Source organism: Arvicola amphibius, chromosome X (genome assembly GCF_903992535.2).
Source record: "Arvicola amphibius chromosome X, mArvAmp1.2, whole genome shotgun sequence".
Classification (NCBI taxonomy): domain Eukaryota; kingdom Metazoa; phylum Chordata; class Mammalia; order Rodentia; family Cricetidae; genus Arvicola; species Arvicola amphibius.
This window is the reverse complement of record NC_052065.1, coordinates 73366378-73390300: the sequence shown is the minus strand read 5'-3', so window position 1 is coordinate 73390300 and position 23923 is coordinate 73366378.

The window sequence follows — 23923 nt, the reverse complement described above, 5'->3', positions numbered from 1 at the left end:
GCAGTCCTGTCTCTGTGTATTCTCTGTGTCCAGTTTATGCATCAGTCCAGGCAAGAGCAATTTCTTGCCAAAATGGCTATCAAAATCCATAAGGAGCCTCTTCGATGCCCATCTTCCTTTTGAAGTAAATTGGTGCTGCCAGGAGCAGACATGTCTCATTGTCATGAAAAGCCCTAAATTATTAAAAACATTAAATGCCATATTCTGTAGTCTTTAAAATATATGAAGAATGCCTATCTGACTGAAATATATTTCTATATATCCAGAAAAATCTAACTAACATGACTACAAACTTGACTATTATTGATGATTATCCATTAACAACATATACTTCCTAATTATACATTATGTTTTTAAATGAACTACACACTCACAATACCTTAATCAAGACAAAAATACATGTACATATAATAAAATTGACCTTAAATTTAAATCACTAAAGCAAAACCCATATCAATGCAAATTATTCATATCTATATCATATCACACTTTAAATGTAAAAGAACATTTATAAACAATATTTTGGAACATGGGCACAGTTATTTCTTTCCAAACTGCTTCCTGCTGAATGAGGGAGCTGTTAATCAGATCTTTCATGATGTAACCTGCATGCTAGGTTCCTCTCAGTCGGCAGTTGAGCAAAGTAATTTTTTGAGGGTGTTCACAGCAACCTTTCAGGAGGGCATAGTCTATCATACCATATTGGGATAGAAGCAATCCACAAGGGTCTCAATCCTCTGTGAAACCAAAGAAGAATCTCTTTTCCAAAGTATCATATCTTTAGATCCAAATTCTGAAGTCAAGGTATTTTCAAAATATTTATGTTGGATTAGTTCAGCAGCATTTATAAACAAATATCTTTTAGCAGCTGTTGCTCTTTCCTCAGCATTCAAACAGTTCAAAGAGAGCATAATAGCATATAGTATCAAGATTCTCTGTATATTTTTCATCCTTGTGTAGCCTTATTTTAACCTCTATTTCATTTATTTTTATTTTTATTGATTTATTTTTTGACACAGGTTCTCTGTATATCTTTGTCCTGGAATAACTCTGTAGACCAGGCTGTCCCTGAACTCTCAGAGATCCATCTGTCTCTGCCTCTAAGTCATTGAGATTAAAGGTGTGTCCTGCAAAATCTTGAAGTCACAGAGGTCAATCTACCTCTGCCTCCCAAGTGTTAGGATTAAAGGTGTGTACTACCACACCCAACTACACTCTTTCTTTCTTTTTTTACTTTAAGAATTTTAACTTTTAGCCTACATATATCTTTAACAAACTGTAAACTATTGAGAGTTTTTTTAATCTCTCTTTACTGTATATCTCTTTTTTCTGACTAAATGAGTCTTTAAGGAGTGGATTAAAGCCATGGATTTGACGGCTAAATCCAGCCCATTCCTTAGCTTTCCAGCCTTGTGGCAGAGGTACTGGCTATAGCCATTTTTATTGCCACAATTCTATGGCATTTCAAGGTCTCTGCCAGCAAGCAAGGGGCAGCATTCTGCTCACAGACCACATTCAGTCAGACTGCCTGCCTGAAAGAGTCAGAGTTTGCCCTGGCAGGTAGGCCCAGAAAGCCGGCATTTTAAAACAGCACAATGTTTTTCCTGAGACAGCTGAAAACCGAAAAGCAGGCAGTTGGCTTTTCATCAACACTATGTAAGTGTTTCATGGCAGGACTTCTTAAAAGAGCTACAGGGTTTTGCAGCTAAAGCTGAGTCAGGAAGCCTCTCTTAGATGAGAGTGTTTTCTTGCCTCTAGTAAGCAGAGCAGACCTGAGAAATTGCTGCCACCAAGAAGCCATGCTTTACTCTATTCTTTCCCAAGCTTTCTCAAGCTTTCTGTGGATTCATTTATCCATGTTGGGCACCATTCTGTAGAAGGAGCTGCGGGCAGGCCTGCTTTTCATCCGACCCAGCTCCTGTATTGCTAGCTTAGCCCCTGAAATAGCAACACACAAATTGTATTCATTTAAAGACTGCTTGGCCCATTAGCTCTAGCCTCTTATCCTACATCAAACTTACCTCAAGACCCAGCATGGGTATATACCCAGAGGATGCTGAGTCATGCCACAAGAACATGTGCTCAACTATGTTCATAGCAACATTATTTGTCATAGCCAGAACATGGAAAAAACCTAAATGCCCCTTGACCAAAGACTGGATAAGGAAAATATGATACATTTACACAGCAGGAAAAAAGTAATGACATCTTGAAATTTGGGGGCAAATGGATGGATCTAGAAACATTACATTGAGTGAGGTAACCCAGACCCAGAAAGACAAATAATATCATATGTATTTACTCATAAGTGGCTTTTAGATGTAAAGAAAAATAAAATAAAAACTGCCTATAATTCACAATCCTGGAGAACCTAGACAACAAAGAAGACCCTATGAGAGACATACATGGATCTTATGTAAATGAGAAGTAAAAAAAATGAGAATAAATTGGGTTCATGGGGCCCATGGAAGATGGTAGGAGGTAGGGGAAAGGAAGGGTGTGCAGCAGACAAAAATACATAGCTTAATAAAAATGATTTTTAAAAAGGAAAAATAAAATAAAATACAGTATAACATAAGGTTTTCAATGTTTGGTCTCGTTTCAGGTTGGCTGAGCCTCCATCTTCTTCTACCCATAGCAGTGAGAGGTAGAATGAGCCTGATGATTCAAAGAGATTGTTATGAATGTTTTGTTTTACATAGAAGACCAAATATCACTCAGGAAAATACTAGAGAATCTAGGAAGCCATTCATAATATCATAAGAGCTTGTTGCAAAATCATGCTGTCATGAAAAATTGTCATAAAAATAAAATCGATAAAAACTAGCAGTATGATTTAAGCCTCTAAAAACTATGCTTTCTGCAGAAATAAAGACTGTAGTGTATATAAATGAGCATGTGAATTATACTTAATTCTAAGAGCCATGGGTGGTTGTCGTCAAGATTTTATGTGCATTTAGCTATTTTCTATGCAATTATCTGTGTGCTTCATATTTTCACACTTGTAAGCATTTCCATACTGTCAAAATAACATCAGAAGTAGTATTTTCCTACCTCCATTATTATACTTCATTTTTATATGGTAATCTGTCTGGACTTTCCTCTTTAGTAATAAATATTACTAGATTACTAAAAAAAAAGACATGATGATTGTCTTTGTGCATTTTGGTTCTTCCACTCAGAATAAATGCTTCCAGCTCCATGCATTTATTTGAGGATATCATAATTTCATCTTTCTTATTAGCTTAAAAATATTCTATTTTATAAATATACCATATTTTTCCCACATCCATTCAGTTCAAGATGGACAGCTTTGCTCTTCCATTCCCAACTAATGTGAGTAGAGCATTAGTGATTGCGAATGGAGCATGTGACTCTGGAGTAGTATGTGGCATACTTTTGCATGTCTGTTGTTGTTGCTATTGTTGAGAACCTGTTAAGGCAGTAATATGGGTAAGATTTGAGGAACTTCCACACTACATTTCATAGTGGCTAAAAATGTTTGTATTCTTACTAGCATTGAGTAAGTTTTCCCTTTTGCTCATATTTACATCAACATTTGTACTCATTTGTTTTTTTAATTTAACTATCCTTATTGGGTTAATATGAAATAGTAAAAAGAAATTAATTTGAATTTGTCTTATTGTTGACCACGTTTAAAGCTTTTTAGTAATTTATATTTCATCTTTTGATGACTTTGGAAAAAGTATGTTGTTTCTGCTCTCAAGAAGACATCTTTTTTATTATAATGAAGTGTTTATTATAATTATATTTTAGTAATATATGAGTACAAACCGCATGCAGTTTTAAAAAATACTCTGTATTTCACTACATCATATTAGTTTGCGTGTGTTTTTCTGACAGAGACCAGTTTTGACAAGTATGCCACCTACTAGGGTAGAGGCATGGGGATTAAAAAAGTAAGTAAAGAAAATGAAGACATGAAGAATAATAAACAGGAGCATAGGATATTATCGGGAGGAAATTCCAGTGAATACTGAAATTCACCTGTATTTAATTTTGCATACACTTTTATACATCAATACATAAAGCAGGAAGAAGGCAAAACACCACATTATCCTGATACAAAGGACAACTAGAACAGTTCCATGCACCATGCTTGAAACATCAAGACATTAATTCTTGAGAAACACATTCTGTGGTTTAGGCAATGAACCCACCCTAGGCCAAGAATCCTGAAGGCAGCCACTCTCAAAGTCAAACCTCTTAAACAAAAAGAAGGAGAAGTAGCTTGAATTATCTGACCTTTAATTAGGGTGGAGTGGATTTACCTGTACCAGCCTTCTTAAAGCAAAACACCAAGTAACCACACTCTAGGTCAGGGTGTGTAGCCACACTTGGTAACAACTTTGAGCAGGTTGAAACTCTCTGATCTTCAGACAAGGTGGAAATGGGCTCATATTTTGGGGCCTCCACATTTTTCATTATACTTTTTTAATACTATGAATTTTAAAGGCAGGGAAAGTAAAGAAAAGTTGTTTATATCTATATACCCAAGAAGAAAGGACTCTGAAATATGCACCTTAACTTCAGACCTTTATACTGAGAAGGAAATGATGGAGAAATCTAGGTAGGATGATGACTTCCTTGCTCATGTTCTCCCTCCTTCAGCTCATCATTTGGGCCTTGGGAGCTCAGTCCTGACTCCAGTGTGGGTCTCTGTCTCTATCTCCCTCCATCGCCAGATGAAACATCTATGGTGATATGCAAGATATTCATCAGTATGGCTATAGAAAAGGGCCATTTCAGGCTCCCTCTCCTCAGCTGCCAAAGGAACTAGCTGTGGACATCTCCATGGATACCTGGGATCCCTGTAGAATGAAGTTTCTTGCTAATCCTAAAATGGCTTCCTTAATTAAGATATCTTCTTCCCTGCACCCCTATCCACCCTTCCTCCATCCCAACCATCCCATTCCCCCAGGGTCTCCCAATACTCCCCTCCTCACTTTTCTATCCACATCTCCCCATCACCCCTTACCGCCAAGCTACTCCCACCCCCAAGATCCCAATTTTTGCCTGGCAATCTAGTCTACTTCCAATATCCAGGAGGATAACTATATGTTTTCCTTTGGGTTCACATTCTTATTAACTTCTCTAGGATCTGGAATTATAGGCTCACTGACCTTTATTTATGTCTAGAATCCACTGATGAGTGAGTACATACCAAATTCTTCCTTTTGGGTCTGGGTTACCTCACTCAGAATAGTGTTTTCTATTCCATCCATTTGCAAGCAAAGTTCAAGATGTCATTGTTTTTTACCGCTGAGTAGTACTCTAATGTGTATATATTCCACACTTTCTGTATCCATTTTTTCCATTGAGCGGCATCTAGGCTGTTTCCAGGTCCTGGTTATTACAAATAATGCTGCTACATGAACATAGTTTGAACAAATACTTTTGTAGTATGATAGGGGCATCTCTTGGGTATATTCCCAAGAGTGTTATTGCTGGATCCTGGGGTAAGTTGATTCCAAATTTCCAGAGAAACCACCACATTGATTTCCAAAGTGGTTGCACAAGTTTGCATTACCACCAGCAGTGGATGAGTGTCTTACCCTTACTCCACATCCTCTCCAGCAAGGCTATTAGTGTTTTTTTTTTTTATTTTATCCATTCTGACAGGTATAAGATGGTATCTCAAAGTTGTTTTGATTTGCACTTTCCTGATCACTAAGGAGGTTGAGCATGACCTTAAATGTCTGTTGGCCATTTGAAATTCTTCTGTTGAGAATTCTCTGTTCAGTTCAGTGTCCCATTTTTAATTGGGTTCATTAGCATTTTAAAGTCTAGTCTCTTAAGTTCCTTATATATTTTGGAGATCAGACCTTTGTCTGTTGCAGGGTTGGTGAAGATCTTCTCACAGTCAGTAGGTAGCCCTTTTGTCTTAATGACAGTGTCCTTTGCTTTACAGAAGCTTCTCAGTTTCAGGAGGTCGCACTTATTCAATGTTGCCATTAATGCCTGTGCTGCTGGGGTTGTACATAGGAAGCAGTCTCCTGAGCCCATATGTTGTAGAGTACTTCCCACTTTCTCTTCTATCAGGTTCAGTGTGTTCAGATTAATACTGAGGTCTTTAATCCATTTGGACTTGAGTTTTGTGCATGGTCATAGATATGGATCTATTTTTATTCTTCTACAGGTTGACATCCAGTTATGCCAGCACCATTTGTTAAAGATGTTTTCTTTCTTTCCATTGTATACTTTAGCTCCTTTGTCAAAAATCAGGTGTTCATAGTTTTGTGGATTAATATCTGGGTCTTCGATAGGATTCCATTGGTCAACATCTCTGTTTTTATGCCAATACCAAGCTGTTTTCAATACTGTAGCTCTGTAATAGAGTTTGAAGTCAGGGATGGCAATGCCTCCAGAAGTTCCTTTATTGTATAAGTTTGTTTTGGCTATCTTGGGTTTTTTATTTTTCCATATAAAGTTGATTATTGTTCTCTCAAGGTCTGTGAAGAATTTTGATGGGATTTTGATGGGGATTGCATGAATCTATAGATTGCTTTTGGTAGAATTGCCGTTTTACTATGTCGATCCTCCCAATCCAGAACAAGGGAGATCCTTCCATTTTCCTGGTATCCTCATCAATTTCTTTCTTCAAAGACTTAAAGTTCTTGCCAAATAGACCTTTCACTTCCTTGGTTAGAGTTTACCCCAAGATATTTTATGCTATTTGTAGCTATCGTGATAGGTGATGCTTCTCTGATTTCACTCTCTGCTTCCTTATCCTTTGTGTATAGGAGGGCAACTGATTTTTTTGAGTTGATCTTGTATCCTGCCATGTTTACTAAAGGTGTTTATCAGCTGTAGGATTCTTTGGTAGAGTTTTCGGGGTTGCTTATGTACACTATCCATGTCATCTGCAAATAACAAAAGTTTTGACTTCTTCCTTTCCAATTCGAATCCCCTTGGCTCTCCTTATGCTGTCTTATTGCTATTGCAAGAACTTCAAGCACTATATTGAAGAGATAAGGAGAGAGTGGACAGGCCTTGTCTTATTCCTGATTTTAGTTGAATGGCTTTGAGTTTCTCTCCCATTTAATTTGATGTTAGCTGTCGGATTGCTATAAATAGCTTTTTATTATATTTAGGTATGAAACTTGTATCCCTAACCTCTCCAAGACCTTTATCATAAAAAGGTGTTGAATTTTGTCAAATGCTTTTTCAGCATCTAATGAAATAATCATATGTTTTTTCTTTCAGTTTATTTATATAATGGATTACATTGATAGATTTTTGTATGTTGAACCAGCCCTGCCATCTCTGGGATGAAGCCCTACTTGATCATAGTGGCTAATTTTTCTAATTTGTTCTTGGATTCGGTTTGCCAAGTATTTATAGAAAATTTTTTGTGTCAATGCTCATGAGTGATATTGGCCTGTAATTCTCTTTCTTGGTTGAGTCTTTGTGTGGTTTTGCTATCAGAGTGACTGTAGCTTCATAAAAGGAATTTGGCAGTGACTCTTCTGTTTCTATATTATGAAATACATTAAGGAGTATATGTATTAGCTCTTCTTGGAAGTTCTGATAGAATTCTGCATTGAAACCATCTGGTCCTGGGCTTTTTTTGGTAGGGAGGTTTTTGATAACAGCTTCTAATTCTTCGCGGGCTAAAAGGGTCTATTTTGATTGTTCACCTGATCTTGGTTCAACTTGGTATATGATACTTATCTAAAAATTTGTCCATTTCTTTCACATTTTTCCAGTTTTGTGGCATACAGCCTTTTGTAGTAAGATCCAATGATTCTCTGAATTTCCTCTGTGTCTGTGGTTATCTCCCCCTTTTCATTTCTGATCTTATTAATTTGCTTGTTCTTTCTCTGCTGTTTGATTAGTTTGGATAGGGGTTTGTCAATCTTGTTGATTTTCTCCAAGAACCAGCTTTTGTTTTATTGATTCTTTGGATTGTTTCTGTGTTTCTATTTTGTTGATTTCAGCCCTCAGTTTGATTATTTCCAGTCTTCTCCTCCTGGATGAGTCTGCTTCTTTTTTTTTCTAGAGCTTTCAGGTGTGCTGTTAAGTCTCCAATGTGTGCTTTCTTCCTCTGTTTTTTTTTAAGTGGGCACTTAGTGCTCTGAACTTTCCTCTTAGCACTGCTTTCATAGTGTCCCGTAGGTTTGAGTATGTTGGTTGTCTTTATTTTCATTAAATTACAGATCGAAAGGCCCAGAAAATATATTCAACAAAAATTGTAGAAGAAAACTTTCCCACCTAAAGAAAGATAGTCCCTATGAAGGTTCAAGAAGCATACAGAACTCCGAATAGACTAGATCAATAAAAACCTTCCCCTCGCCATATAATAATCAAAACACAAAACATACAGATTAAAGAAAGAATATTAAGAATATTAAGAGCTGCAAGGAAAAAGGTCAAGTAACTTATAAAGGTAACCTATCAGACTTACCCCGGACTTCTCTATGGAAACTATGAAAGCCAGAAGGTCCTGGATAGAGGGTACTGAAGAAACTAAGAGCCCATGGATGCAAGCCCTGACTATTTTATCCAACCAAGCTATCATTCACTATCAATGGAAGAAAAAAAATATTTCAGGATAAAAACAAATTTAAACAATATGTAACCACAAATCCAGCCTTACATAAAGTAATAGAAGGAAAAATCACAACCCAAGGAAACCAAACAATGCTAACACCACCTACAATATCTCAGGCATCTAGTGACCCCCTCACCCACAAAACTCAAAGAAAGGTAACACAAACTCTACTACCAAAAATAAATGACTGGAGTTAACAACCACTGGTCATTAATACCACTGGTCATTAATATCACTGAATATCAAGGAACTCAATTCACCTATAAAAAAGGCACAGGCTATAAGATTGGATACTAAAACAGGATCCAACATTCTGCTGCTTACCCAGAAATACACCTCAACCACAAGACAGACATCTACTCAGAGTAAAGGGTTGGGAAAGTTTTTCAAGCAAATGGAACTTAAGAAACAAGCAGGTGTGGCCATATTAATTTCTAACAAAATTGACTTCAAACTAAAATCAATCAGAAGAGATGGAAATGGACATTTATACTCATAACAGGAAGTAATTCATCAGGATGAAGTCTCAATCCTGAATATCTATCCCCTAATATGAAGGCACCCACTTATGTCAAAGAAACACTTCTAAAACTCAAGGCAGTTCATCAACCAAACCACACAAATAGTAGGAGACTTCAACACACCTCTCTCACCAATGGACAGGTCAATCAGACAGAAACCTACAAAGAAATAAGAGAATTAATGGAGGTAATAGAACGAATGGACTTAACAGACATCTATAGATCATTCCACCCCAAATAGGAAAGACTATACCTTCCTCTCTGCAGCTCATGGAACCTTCTCGAAAAATGACCATATACTTAGTAACAAAGCAAAATTTCAAAGATACAAAAAATACTAGTAAACACCTGTGTTTTGTAGGATCACCATGGATTAAAGCTAGAATTCAACAACAATGCTACCCCCAAGAAAGCCTACAAACTCATGGAAACTGAACAGTTAACTACGGAATCACTCCTGGGTCAAGGAAGAAATAAAAAAATCAAAGTCTTCCTGAATTCAAGAAGACATCTTATTTCTAACCTCCTCACATGGAAAAAACTGAAAGGAAAAAGAGAGCACTCCAGTCTTTTTGTAAATTACAATAATCTATTCTGGAATCTCTAATCTCATAAATTAGTTATTCTTCAAATATCCCACCTCTTAATGAACAAAATCACACCAGGTGAGAAGAGCTCAACAGATTATGATAGAACATTTCGCTACCTGATATATCTGATGGAGGATTAATACTCAGAATATAAATAAGAAAAAAAAATAAAAGAATCAAGAAAGTAATATTATAATTAGAAATTAGTCTACACATCTAGACAGAGAGTTCTCAAAAGAAGAAATAAAATAGCTAAGGCACATGTTAAAACTATGAAATATCTTTGCTATTAGGGAAATACAAATGAAAACTATTTTTTTTTCTTTTTTCATTTTTGAGGCAGGGTTGTTCTGTGTAAAAGTCTTGGCTGTCCTGGAACTCACTTTATGGACTAACCTGCCTTGGAGCTCACTAAGGATAAGTCTGCTTTGCCTCTGGAGTGCTAAGAAGTAAAGGTATGCATCACCAGTGCCTGGCTGTGAACTACTTAGGTTTAATCTTATTATAGTTATAATGACTAGCATCAGAAAACATTTGAGAGGCTAGATAGATGTTCATTGGTTAAGAAGATGTTTGATCTGCAGTGGTCTTTGATCCAGCTCCAATACCCACATGGTAGTTTACAATTGTCTATAATTCTGTTGTATGGGAGCCAATACTTTCTTCTTCTCATTTATCAGCACCAGGTACAGAAATACATATATAATCAATAAATATAAATTTAAAATCAATTAAAAAAGAAAAAAAAGAAATAACATATAAAACATATTACATGAACAAATGAAATAAAATAAATTGAGAATACCTAAACAAATGCTATTAGTATGTAAGGAAAGTAAAAAGCCTCATTTACTCTTGGTGGGATGCAAACTGGTGCATCCAATCTGGAAATTAATGATAAGACTTCTCAAAAACACGAACTGTAGGTCTCCCATATAACATAGCTGTACCACTCCTTGGCATGTGCCCAAAGGACTTGTCAAATTATTTCAGCTACTTAATCATGATTTTTTAGCTCTATTCACAGTAACTTTAAAATGGAAGAAACCTAAATCCTCTTCAATTTATGAATGAACAATGAAAATGTGGTACATAGAGACAAACTTATTTTAGTGAGCTGTAAAGCAAAAGGAAATCATAAAAATTTGAAGGCAAATTAAGATAGCTAGAAAATATTATATTGAGTGAGGTAAGACAATGCCAAAAAGGCAAATATCTTGTTTCTTCTTTTATTTGAGTATCCTTGCTCTGAGTCTGTAGATATTAATATATAAACCAAAGCAGCCACAGAAGCCAGAAGAGTAAGAGAGGACCATGGAGGTTGAAAATCAGAGTTCTAGAAATCAGGATAGTGGGAACGAGATGTCATCAATGTTGAAATGGGAAAATGGAGGTATTTTGTCTTGGGAGGATCAGATGATAATATAGAGGGAAAAGGAAAAATGATAAGACTTACCAAAAATGATCGAAAAGCCATAAAAAGACATGTATGTTCATTTACTTAATATATGTATATAATGAGTATATATACTCTTGGAGTGACAGTACTCTTCAATATTTCCATCAATTGAAACCGATTATTCAAATACTGAGTGGGGGTGGGGTGCTGCTTGTTTGTTCCTGGCTGTCTGGCTAGCTTAGACATGAAATAATCACACAGAAAGTGTATTAACTAAATCACTGTTGATCCATTTGCTCTATCTTCTTATTTGCTAACTCTTACATCTTAATTTAACCCATTTATATTAATGTGCATATAGCCATGTGACAGTGGCTTACCAGCAAAGTTTCGGCATGTCTGACTCTGGTAGCTCCATGTTGCCTCTCTCTCTGACTCTACCCTTCCTTCTCCCAGCATAAAGCCTAGCTTTTCCTGCCTAATTCTGTTCTGCCCTTGCCATAGGCTCAAAGCAGTTTTTTTTTCTCATTTTTTTATTCAAGATTACCATCTCCTCCCCCTTCCCTCCCCTCCCTTCCACCCATACCCCCACTCCACCCCTCTCCAAAGACAAAGAGCCATCAGGGTTCCCTTCACTATGTTAAGTCCAAGGTCCTCCCAGCTCCCCCTAAGTACAGGAAGGTGAGCAACCAAACTGACAAGGCTCACAGTGAGCCCATCCATGCTGTAGGGTTCATGTTCATTGCCATTGTCCTTGGTTTCTCAGTCCTCCTCCACCGTCAGCCACATTCAGAGAGTCCGGTTTGGTCCCCTGTTCCATCAGTCCCATTCCGACTGGACTTGGTGGTCTCCCGTTAGATCTGTTCCACCGTCTCAATGGGTAAAAGCACTCCTCGCGGTCCTGGCTTCCTTGCTCATGATCTCCCTCCTTTTGCTCCTCATCAGGACCTTGAGAGCTCAGTCTGGTGCTCCTATGTGGGGCTCTGTCATTTTCTCCATCCAATGCCAGGTGAAGGTTCTATGGTGATATGCAAGATATTCATGAGTATGACAATAGGATCTGGACATTTCTGGCACCTTCTCCTCAGCTGCTCTAGGAACTAGCTGGCATCGTCTTCCTGGACACCTGGGAACCCCTCTAGAGTAAAGTCTCTGCCAACCCTAGAATGGCTCCCTTAACTAAGATATATAGTTCCTTATTCCCATATCCAACCATCCTATTCCCCCAAGCTCTTCCCATCCTCCACTTCACCCTTTTCTCTCCCCATCCCCCCCTCCCACCCCCCCCCCATGTTCCCATTTTTTGTCCGGCAATTTTGTCTACTTCCAATAACCAGGATGATAACTATATGTTTTTCTTTGGGTTCACCTTCTTATATAGCTTCTCTAGGATTTTTTACGAATTGTAGGCTCGATGTCCTTTATTTATGGCTAGAAACCAATTATGAGTGAGTACATCCCATGTTCCTCTTTTTGGGCCTGGGTTACCTCGCTCAGGATGGTGTTTTCTATTTCCATCCATTTGCATGCAAAATTCAAGATGTCATTGTTTTTTACCGCCGAGTAGTACTCTAATATGTATATATTCCACACTTTCTTCATCCATTCTTCCACTGAAGGGCATCTAGGTTGTTTCCAGGTTCTGGCTATTACAAATAATGCTGCTATAAACATAGTTGAACAAATGCAATTGGCAATACTACCAAAGGCAATCTATAGATTTAATGCAATCCCCTTAAAGATCCCATCAAAATTCTTCACAGATCTTGAGAGAACAATAATCACCTTTATATGGAAGAACAAGAAACCCAGGATAGCCAAAACAATCTTATACAATAAAGGAACTTCTGGAGGCATTACCATCCCTGACTTCAAACTCTATTACAGAGCTACAGTATTGAAAACAGCTTGGTATTGGCATAAAAATAGAGAAGTCGACCAATGGAATCGAATAGAAGACCCAGATCTTAACCCACAAACCTATGAACACCTGATTTTTGATAAAGGAGCTAAAAGCACACAATGGAAGAAAGAAAGCATCTTTAACAAATGGTGCTGGCATAACTGGATGTCAACCTGTAGAAGAATGAAAGTAGATCCGTGTCTATCACCATGCACAAAATTCAAGTCCAAATGGATTAAAGACCTCAATATCAATCTGAACACACTGAACCTGTTAGAGGAGAAAGTGGGAAGTACTCTACAACATTTGGGCACAGGAGACCGCTTCCTACGTATAGCCCCAGCAGCACAGACATTAAGGGCAACATTGAATAAATGGGACCTCCTGAAGCTGAGCAGCTTCTGTAAAGCAAAGGACACTGTCACTAAGACAAAAAGGCAGCCTACTGAGTGGGAAAAGATCTTCACCAACCCCGCAACAGACAAAGGCCTGATCTCCAAAATATATAAGGAACTCAAGAGACTAGACTTTAAAATGCTAATTAACCCAATTAAAAAATGGAGCACCGAACTGAACAGAGAATTCTCAACAGAAGAAGTTCGAATGGCCAAAAGACACTTAAGGGCATGCTCAACCTCCTTAGCAATCAGGGAAATGCAAATCAAAACAACGCTGAGATACCATCTTACACCTGTCAGAATGGCTAAAATTAAAAACACCAGTGATAGCCTTTGCTGGAGAGGATGTGGAGTAAGGGGTACACTCATCCATTGCTGGTGGGAATGCAAACTTGTGCAACCACTTTGGAAAGCAGTGTGGAGGTTTCTCAGGAAATTTGGGATCAACCTACCCCAGGACCCAGCAATCCCACTATTGGGAATTTACCCAAGAGATGCCCAATCATACTTCAAAGCAGTTTTTTATTCATTAACCAATAAAAGCAACACATAGACAGAAGGACCTCCCACACCATCTGAGCCAATGAGGGTCATTCTCACTCAAATTACCACAAAAAGGAAATTAAATTCATGAAATTTCAACAATATAATAACTTAAACAAGACCAGCAAAACAACAACATAACATTTAAATGACAATATTGATGGGGGAATTTCACAGGATGTTTCTCCTAGATGAAGAAATGTGGTTAATTAATGGCTGCCGCTAAGAAAGAGTAAGAGAATCAGTCATTTTTAGGGAAAAATCTACTGATGTACTATCCAAACCCACCTGAATAAACACATATACACCTTAAACAACTGTACATAGGAGCAACACTAAATCGAATAAGTTGTGTATAAGTATGTGAAATAGTAATTATTTAAGAAGAAGTGATGAATGAAAGGAATTTAGGAAAACAGAATTTTTAGGGACAGGGAGGAAAATAATGTAAATATATTACACAAGTAGGAATTCCTTAAAATATGTTTTTGAATAAATATGTCCAATTAAACAGTAATACAGAGATAAGTCATTCTAGTCCTCATTCATAAACTGTTTGAAACATTTTAGTTTGAGAGTCATCAATCTATGTTCTAAGAAGAAAGAGTCAAGTATAGAAAAAATATCATATTGATGTTTAAGATTCATCATAAATATTACAAGGTATAAAATATTCATAGAAATTTTAGATACACAAAATACATATTGTTACACATAAAAAGATACTTTTTACAGACCTCTTGACCCAAATGTTCAACTCATGCTACTATCAACTTTAAGCTCTAAATTCAAAATATTACTTAATCATTACCTAAAACAGATAAAGGCATAGTCAAGGTATGATTCATTTTGAAATATATTTCCCTTGTATCATAACCCTGTAAAATCAAACAAGGTAAATTTCTTTAAAATGTAATAGTTAGTTAGGTATAAGCTAGATAGTTTTATTTAAAAAAAATAGCTTTCATGTGAGACTTAAACACAACAAGACCGAAAGTACTGAGTCTCAATGACTGAAAATTAACTTATTTAATATTAAGTCCCACCTCTGAATACACAGAACTGTAGCTGGATTCAAATTCCTCATTGAACCTTACTCTAATGTCTTTGATTTGTTTATTAATACTTCAAGCCTTATGCATTGTTGTCATATACATACAACTCTTTCAGCCTAACATTCCATGCTTGTGGCTTTGTAGTGCTAGGGTGTCAAGATTAGTACTGCTCCCCTGCCTCCTTCAAACAAATCTCAACTAGATTTTCTCTACAGTGACTTTGACACCAAAGCTCATAGCCCTATTGGTGGCACTCTGCGGTAGCCTTGATTCCCATGGCTCTACTAGGAGTTGTCATTTAAAGACTTTGTGATAATTTCAGCCTGTGGGCCTTTCTCTTTAGGTCCTGAGGATCATTCATTCATCTTATGAAATCTAGATAAATATGTATTTACTTCCACAGCTCTTAACATTCTATTCACCTGTAGAGTTCATACTGTTTATATATCACAAAGGTGTTTTAACCCTTTATAGTGTTACTTATTCAGACATAGGTACACTTTAAGTATAGCTGAGGTGTTACCTTAACTCTCAATATGTTGTTATTTTCACAACTTTGAGACACACAGCATTGGTTTCCTACTCTGTTAGTAGATTTTCCTCAGGCTTATAATTGCATTAATTTTCCAGTTTCATCACTAAGCATTTTGAAAATGTTCAAAATATATTTTGTATATATTCTATTTTTAAGACAATTATTTCCTTCATGATTCCATATTTTTGTTAATTAATTCTTGTGTCATACACACACACATGTATATACATATATATTGGGATTATTCACTTGGGATATGTCTTATTTTAACATAACTTTCACCCCAAATCTTTATCATTTCATAGTGGAACATTGATGTAGTATATTGTATATAAAAATGTTTTACCGCATGTATAGAGACATGAGTTTTTCAGATGGAAGATAATCTTTTTTCTGTAGTGATTTTTTTAATTAATTGGCCTTTTATATATTGATTCCATGTAATTATTCTTTGTTTCATATTTTCACATTACTAACATTATATTTTTATCTATGTGTGTTCTGATTCTTGTTCTTCTAGTTAATTATTACTTTCATAACATTGTATAGGCCCTTAATTGTTAACACATGTAAATCTCATTTCTGTCTCTCATCAACTAGGTTTGTAAAAAAGAATTATTTACCCTTTGCCATTTTAGCCTACATAGCATTTATGTACATTGTCCTTCTTGAATTATGATTTAATTCTAGTATTTTTTTTCTTTCTTGGTTCATTCTATTGGTAGTTATTTGTGCTTTGATTGCCACAGAACATAGTTTTCTATAGCAAATCTCTTTTATCTTGGTTACACTTTTGAGGCCATGAACCACAACCCAGGCCAGATCTGTCTTCTCTTCTACATGTCCCCCATAGGTAACTTTAACTCCTTTAGCAATAGTTCATAAACTGAAAGACACTGCTTCTAAACTATTCTATCCTGGGACTACGAAGATGTCTACATGGTTAAGAGCACTTGCTGCTCTTGCAGAGGACACTGGCTTGGTTCCAAACAACCACATGGCAGTTTACAAACCATCTATAACTTTCCATGGGGCCCAGTGCCTTCTTCTGACATTTTCTGGCACTGCACACAAAGTGCATATGCACACATGTAGGCAAACAGTCATACTCCAAAATAAAATAAATTTTGCTAAGTTTTATCTCTTTACTGTTCTTGATACCACTTGCTAAATATCCCTGCTGTATTTTCTTATCAATTTTGCCTTTTAAAATTTAATTTTCCTTTTTATTAGGAATGACAAGGTAAAAAATAGAGTTTAGCTGTTTTTCCATTCCACTAAAAACTGAAAATGTAATCATTTATGTGCCTTTATGTGGTCCAAATGCTGTATTATTAGACAATAAGAGACAACTTTGTTTCTGAAAAAGGTGATGTTAAGAAAGCATCAATGTAAATAGTATCTTCTGAACTGTTTTAAAGATGTATAAACTATCATTACTGGAGAATTTCACTATCATAGAAATGATGCAAATCTTCCCTTGGCCCCGTCTCGCCCCACCCTCAAGTTCCCAATTTTTGCCTGGCGATCGTGTCTACTTCCAATATCCAGGAGGATTACTATATCCTTTTTTTGGGGGGGGGGCTCATCTTCTTATATCTTCTCAAGGATCCCGAAATTATAGGCTCAATGTCCTTTAATTATGGCTAGAAACCGATTATGAGTGAGTACATCCCATGTTCATCTTTTTGGGTCTGGGTTACCTCACTCAGAATAGTGTTTTCTATTTCCATCCATTTGCATGCAAAATTCAAGCGGGAGAGAAAAGCGTGAAGGGGAGAATGGGGGGAGCTCTGAGGAATGGAATGCTTGGGATACAGGAAGGGTGGATATGGGAGCAGGGAAGCATATATCTTAATTTAGGGAGCCATCTGAGGGTTGTCAAGAGACTTGACCCTAGAGGGGTTCCCAGGTTTCCAGGGAGACGCCCCCAGCTAGTTCCTTGGGCAGCTGAGGAGAGGGAGCCTGAAAAGGCCAGTTCCTATAGCCATACTGATGAATTTCTTGCATATCACCATAGAACCTCCACCTGGCGATAGATGAAGAAAATGACTGAGCCCCACATTGGAGCACTGGATTGAGCTCCCAAGGTCCTGATGAGGAGCAGGAGGAGAGAGAACATGAGAAAGAAAGTCAGGACCATGAGGGGTGAATTCACTCATGGAGACGGTGGGACAGAACTAACGGGAGATCACCAACTCCAGTTGGATTGGGACTGATGGAACATGAGACCAAAGCAGACTCTCTGAATGTGGCCGACCGTGGAGGCTGACTGAGAAGCCAAGGACAAAGGCGCTGAGCTTTGACTCTTCTGCATGGACAGGCTCTGTGGGAGCCTTCTCAGCTTGGTTGATCACCTTCCTGGACATGGGGGGAGTTGGGAGGACCTTGGTCTTAACATAGAGTAGGGAACCCCGATGGCTCCTTCTCCTGAAGAGGGCGGGAGGTGGGTATGGGTGGAGGGGGGGGAGGGAAGGAGGAGGAAGAGGGGAGGAGATGGAAATTTTTAAATATAAAAAAATAAACACAATCAAAACAAAAAAATCAAAATTCATCGAAAAAAAAGAAATGATGCAAATCTTGATCAAACAAAATTGTATAAAAAGGATTTTTCTCAGAGTATATTTCATATGTATAAATAATGTTAGAAATCTTATTTAAAACTACAGACTAAAAGGAGTATAGTATCTTCTTTGGAAACATTTATATTTATTTTTCATTATGATTTAATTTTGTTCCTTATTCAGTATTGCTATCATAGTATTAAAATTTCATATTATATAATACTTCATTTTTGTATAACCTAATATGACAATGTGAACAGATGAAAAAGATCTAGGATGTGATAATATAAATTAGACTTGAAAAAGAAATATTGATCATCTCCTTCAGCTTGTTATTTCTAAATATATATATATGTATATATATACATATATATATATATATCTTGTATTAATTAAGAGACATGGTTTTGCTGTGAAACTGAACACACATTGATTTGGTTTTATGCTGAAGGCTTAATAAAATTCACCCCTACTGAAACAATACAAAATCCCATTTTAAGCTATGATCTTTAGCTGATTTCATGAGTTATTACATTTTTTTCCTAAAAGTCATGTATGTATATTACATCTTTTTATGAGAAAGTGCCATGGATGAATTATAAGTGTCCCTAATGCCAAGTAAATCTGAACAAAGTAAAAGTGATAACAGGAAGAGAATGAGGCTTGCATTAGTTTGTTACAACTCTTATGTCTAGTTACCATTTTATTCATTTAATTGCTTTCTGAGATATACATTTTAAAATAGTATATTAAATGAAAAGACAGTACAATTATTTTTATTTAAATTCATTTCCCTTTCATTTATTTTAGTTATTTAACCTTTTGTTTCCCTATATACAGAAAACTAAATATCAGCAAACACTGAATTTTCATTGAGAAAATTATTAAACTATGAAATTATAAATATAGTTTATAAATATAAAGCCAAAAATTAGAATCTAATTTTTCAAATGTGCATTAATATAAAAGTTACAAGTCATCCAAGTAAAACTGATAATGCACAATATCAGTTAATGTTGGACAGCTATCCCTGACAGCTGCAATGCCTGGGAGAGCAGGCCTGCGATCTGCTCCAGACCTTTTCTGCCTATATTATGACTTTCAATTTAGTGCTTACATGTAATTCCTGAGTATGCAAATGAGTGCTTCTCTGATTCTTGTGCCTTCTCTTGGGCTCTATTTGTGTTAGTTTGTCTTCTTTAAATGTGATGTAATAGTTTTTGTTTTATCTTATTTTATTTATTTTGTTCTATTATATTATTATCTCATAGAAGCCTGTTCTTTTCCAATGAAAGACAGAAAAGGTATTAAATTGGTATGGGGAGTCACTGGGAGGAGGAGCTGTAAGGGAAACTGTACTCAGGATATATTATGTGAGGAAAGAATCTGTTTTCAATAAAAGAAAATATAAATGCTACCCTAGGCTTCATAATGGTCACTAACAGAGGATCTGCTATAAAAAAAAATCTTGAAGAATAGGAAACATTTAGTTCCTTTGAGAGAGACACACACAAAACAAACTTAAATCACTTACAATTATTATTCCAAAAGGAAAAATTAATTGTAAATAACTAGAAGTCAATTAAAGCTGGACTCTGCCTGGTAATGCTAATCTTTTATAGTTTTATTTCAGTTAACTGCCTCATTAATGATTTATACATGTGTATACAGCTGTGGGAAATAACATTATCTAATGTACTCAGGAAATAATTACATGTGAAAAGAACTATGTGGCTCAAGGGAAAATGTCTGAAATTACTTACTACCTTAACTTTAGCCATATTAAAATGCAAAACATTTAGAAAGAGACACATATTTTGAGTTTACAATGTCAATTTTTCAATGAAAATTTTGTATTTTTCCATTATATATTTGCATTCATATCTAATGAGCAACATTTGGAAGCATCAAGACTCATCTAAAAAGTAAAGAAACAATTTCTTTATCATTTAAGATCTCAATTCTTAAATTCTATCTTTTTGATATGTCTTTCATGTTTGAAAACAAATATTTGCACAGTAAATTAATATAAGCAAAATATATAGTATTATTTCTTTCTTTTCTTTCTTTTTTTAAGATATAGTTTGTAGCTTTGGAGCCTGTCCTGGAACTAGCTCATGTAGACCAGGTTGGCCTCGAACTCACAGAAATCCATCCTCCTGCCTCTGCCTCCTGAGTGCTGGGATTAAAGGTGTGCACCACCACTGCCTAGTATATACTATTATTTCTACTATACTAGAATATGCACAATTCTAATATAAAATTTAGAGAATAATACCAGTTTTTTACAAGTTTGTATTTAGTTCTGTAAACGTCTATCACAACTTCATGATTTCCCTCCAGACTTTAAGTACCTAATTGACATGTTATCTTTTTATTTATCCTATATGACTTTTGTATTATGTGTCTTAATCCCATTCATTTCCCCATCCCTTAGCACCAAAAATTAAAAAAAAAATAAAGAAAAAAGGAAAAAAATGTAAATCTCATAATGGAAGCTCCAGCGTGACTCAAGAAGTTGCACTATAAACCCCTTCATCCATATATCTTTAGTTGCAAATGTTCATTACTGAAAGGGCGTGGTCGATCAGCAGTTATGATTAACCAGACTAGCTTTAATATATAATATTCAGCTTTAATAAAGGAAAGAAAAGGGAACTAACAAGAGCCAAGGTTCCAGTGAGGAGCGCAGGAAAACAAAGAGAGGGCAGGCCACACCCCCCCCCCCACAAGCTTTTATAAGTAAATATTAGCCTAAGGGGGACAAGCCTTACAAACAAAGTGATTGGCTGGGCTTCCCCTTCACATTACAAAGTATTATTTGTCTGGTTCCAGGTCTCTGATTTCTGTACTATCAATTTTGGGCCCTCACTAGGACTCTTCTTGGATATCAAGTTTCATATGTTGTGGAGATCCCATAGCTTTGGACCTGCGGGACAGGTTCCTTCATATGGTCTAGCAGATTATAGATGGGGTAGATATTGGGGCAGGCCAAACATAACCCTGGATTTGGGCCTGGGCATCTGTAGGGTTGTTCCACCAGTCACTTCTCTTCTGTCCTCACCACCAAGTTGAGCCCTCCAGCATTGCCATGGCTAATTCACTTCTTGTGGTAATGAACAAGGGGTGGACCCAGTTCTGTTTTCATGACTTCAAGGTCACCTCTCCCATACCTGTACCATTCTTCCTCATTGTAACAACAATAATAAAGGAAATACAATGAACAATAAAGGAAACAGGTAGAAAAACAAATAACTTTTGCTTAGGGATTCATTTAAATTTTGCTGCCTGGGTAATCAGCCTCAAGGAGTGCAAGGCTCAAAGGGAAGTAACAGAGAGGAAATATACTAACACTTTTCTGAGGGGGGTAAGGGGAAAAGACAGTCATATACTCACTTGATAGCTTTCTTCAGACCTTTTCTTTATTCTTCTTTTGTATTCTTTATTCTTTATATTTTTGTGATTCCCTTCTTTCACCCTTAATGTTTTCCTTAACTCTATCTTTATTCTTGATGAGTTCTTTCTATTTCTTTCTTGGTGTTTTTCTTTCTTTTTGTTTTTTGTGATTTATTTTTTTTACCACTATACTAACAATGATGTTTTATTTTTAAAAAAAGAAAACAAACTATCTTTTTTATTTTGCATTCCAATCCCAGTTCCACCTACTCCCCCACCCCACCTTGCATCAACTCCTTAGGGTAAGGCCATTGCTTTGGGGAAGGTCTAAGGCCCTCCCTCCTATATTTATGCTGAGCAACGTATCTATCCAAAGGAAATGGGTTTGCAAAAAGCCAGTACAAGCAATAGGGACAAATCCTGGTGCCACTGCTTGTGGACACACAGTTTGCCCCAGTCATACAATTGACACCCACATTTGCCTAACTAACATCCAGAGGGACTAGTTTGTTCCTATACTGCTTCCCTTCTTGTCTGGCTGGAGTTGATGAGCTCCCATTACCTCAGATAAACTGCTTCAGTGGGTGTCCCCATCATAGTCCTGACCTCTTTGCTCATATTCTCACTCCTCCCACTGTTCAGCTAGACTTTGAGAACTCAGCTTGGTGCTCTGCTGCACATCTCTGCTTGTTTCCATCAGTTGTTGTATGAAGTTGTTGTATAATGTCTATGGTGACATTAAGATATTCATCGGTCTGACTACAGGGCAAGGCCAGTTCCGGCACTCTCTCCACTATTGCTTACAGTCTTAGAACATACCTCAACATAAAAAACAGACATTGCTTCAGAGTAAAGGGTTGCGAAAAGATTTTCCAAACAAATGGACCTAAGAAACAAGCAATGGGTTTTTTTTGAGAGATATATTGATTTCTTCCAATTTTTTGTTTAGTCTTTTCCTCCATTTTAAAGGGATTTTTTTCATTTGCTCTTTAAAGATCTCCATCATCTTCATAAAGTTATGCTTAAAATCATTTTCTTCTGTTTCTTCTGGGTTAGGATTATCAAGTCTTCCTGTTGTATGACCACTTAGTTCTGGAGATACCATGTTGCTTTTTAGATTATTGAATGAATTCTTGCATTGGCACCTACCAGTCTCTTCCTCCAACTGGTGTCAGCAGACTCATTGCTCTTGGTTCAATCCTTGCAGTGGTTGTCTGTGTCTTTCAGAACTATTCTTGGTCTGCACTGAACTGTTACTGTCTGTTTCTCAGGGAGCCACTGTGGTCTCTCTTGACCTACTCTGTTTGCCCTCTTTCTTCGTCTGATCTCTTGGTTCACTCTCTTGGTTCTCTCTGTGCCATCGCAACTTGTGCTTCAGAGTTCCTCTCTTGGTTGTCTCTGTGTAGTTGCAGCTTGTGTTTCAGAGTTCCTCAGAGGTTTCAGGGATACGAGGGTTTGGGTGTAGAATGGGACTTGTAGCTTGCAGGATCTGGTTGATGGTGTAGGGGTGTTGGAGCTGCCTACCTAGAGAAAGTTTGCTTGCAGGCTGGATAGAGAAGCTGAGACAGGTAGAAGAGGGACCTGGGGATTTGCCCCAGTATGGAGGGCCTAAAGAGTGGGATGTACCACAGGTTGGGTAGTCACTCACCCCTTGGTCTTCTCTGTGTATTTGCAGCCTGTGTTTCAGAATTCTTCTGAGGTTGCAGAGGATAGGAGGGTTTGGGTGTTGAGTGGAACTTGTAACTTACAGGGCATGATTGATGGGATGAGGTATTGAAGCAGCCTACCTGCAGGAAAATTTCCTGCTGGCTGGCTATAGAAGCTGAGGCAGTTGGGGGAGGGGCCCGGGATTTTGCCCCAGTATGGAGAGACTAGAAATTGGGGTGTCCTACCAAGTAGGTGGTCACTCACTTCTTGGTCCTTTCTGTGTATTCATAGCCTGAGTTTCAGAATTCCTCTGAGGTCATGGGGGATAGGAGGGTTTGACTGTGGAGTGGGACTTGTTGCTTACAGGGTCCAATCCATGGAATGGGGTGTTAGAGTAGCCTACCTGCAGGAAACTTACCTACTGGCTGGTTAGAAAAGCTGAGGCAGGTGGGGATGTACCTGAGATTTTGTCCCAGAAGGGATGGCCTAGAGAGTGAGTGGGGTGTCCTGCCAGGTGGGTGGTCACTCAACTCTTGGTCCTCACTGTGTAGCAGCAGGCTGTGTTTCAAAGTTCCACTGAGGGTGGTCTTGGTTTTTCTAACTCTCTCATTCTTAATGTTCTGCTTCTTATTCATTTTAACACTCTCATTCTTTATATTTTCCCTCTAGCCCATTTTAAGTCTTTGTTCTTACCCTAACAGCTTATATACCCTAGCAAAATCTTTCAGGCAATATCAAAATTACAAAAATTACAATGTAGTTACATTTGGCTTTTCTGGTGAAGGATTACAATAAAT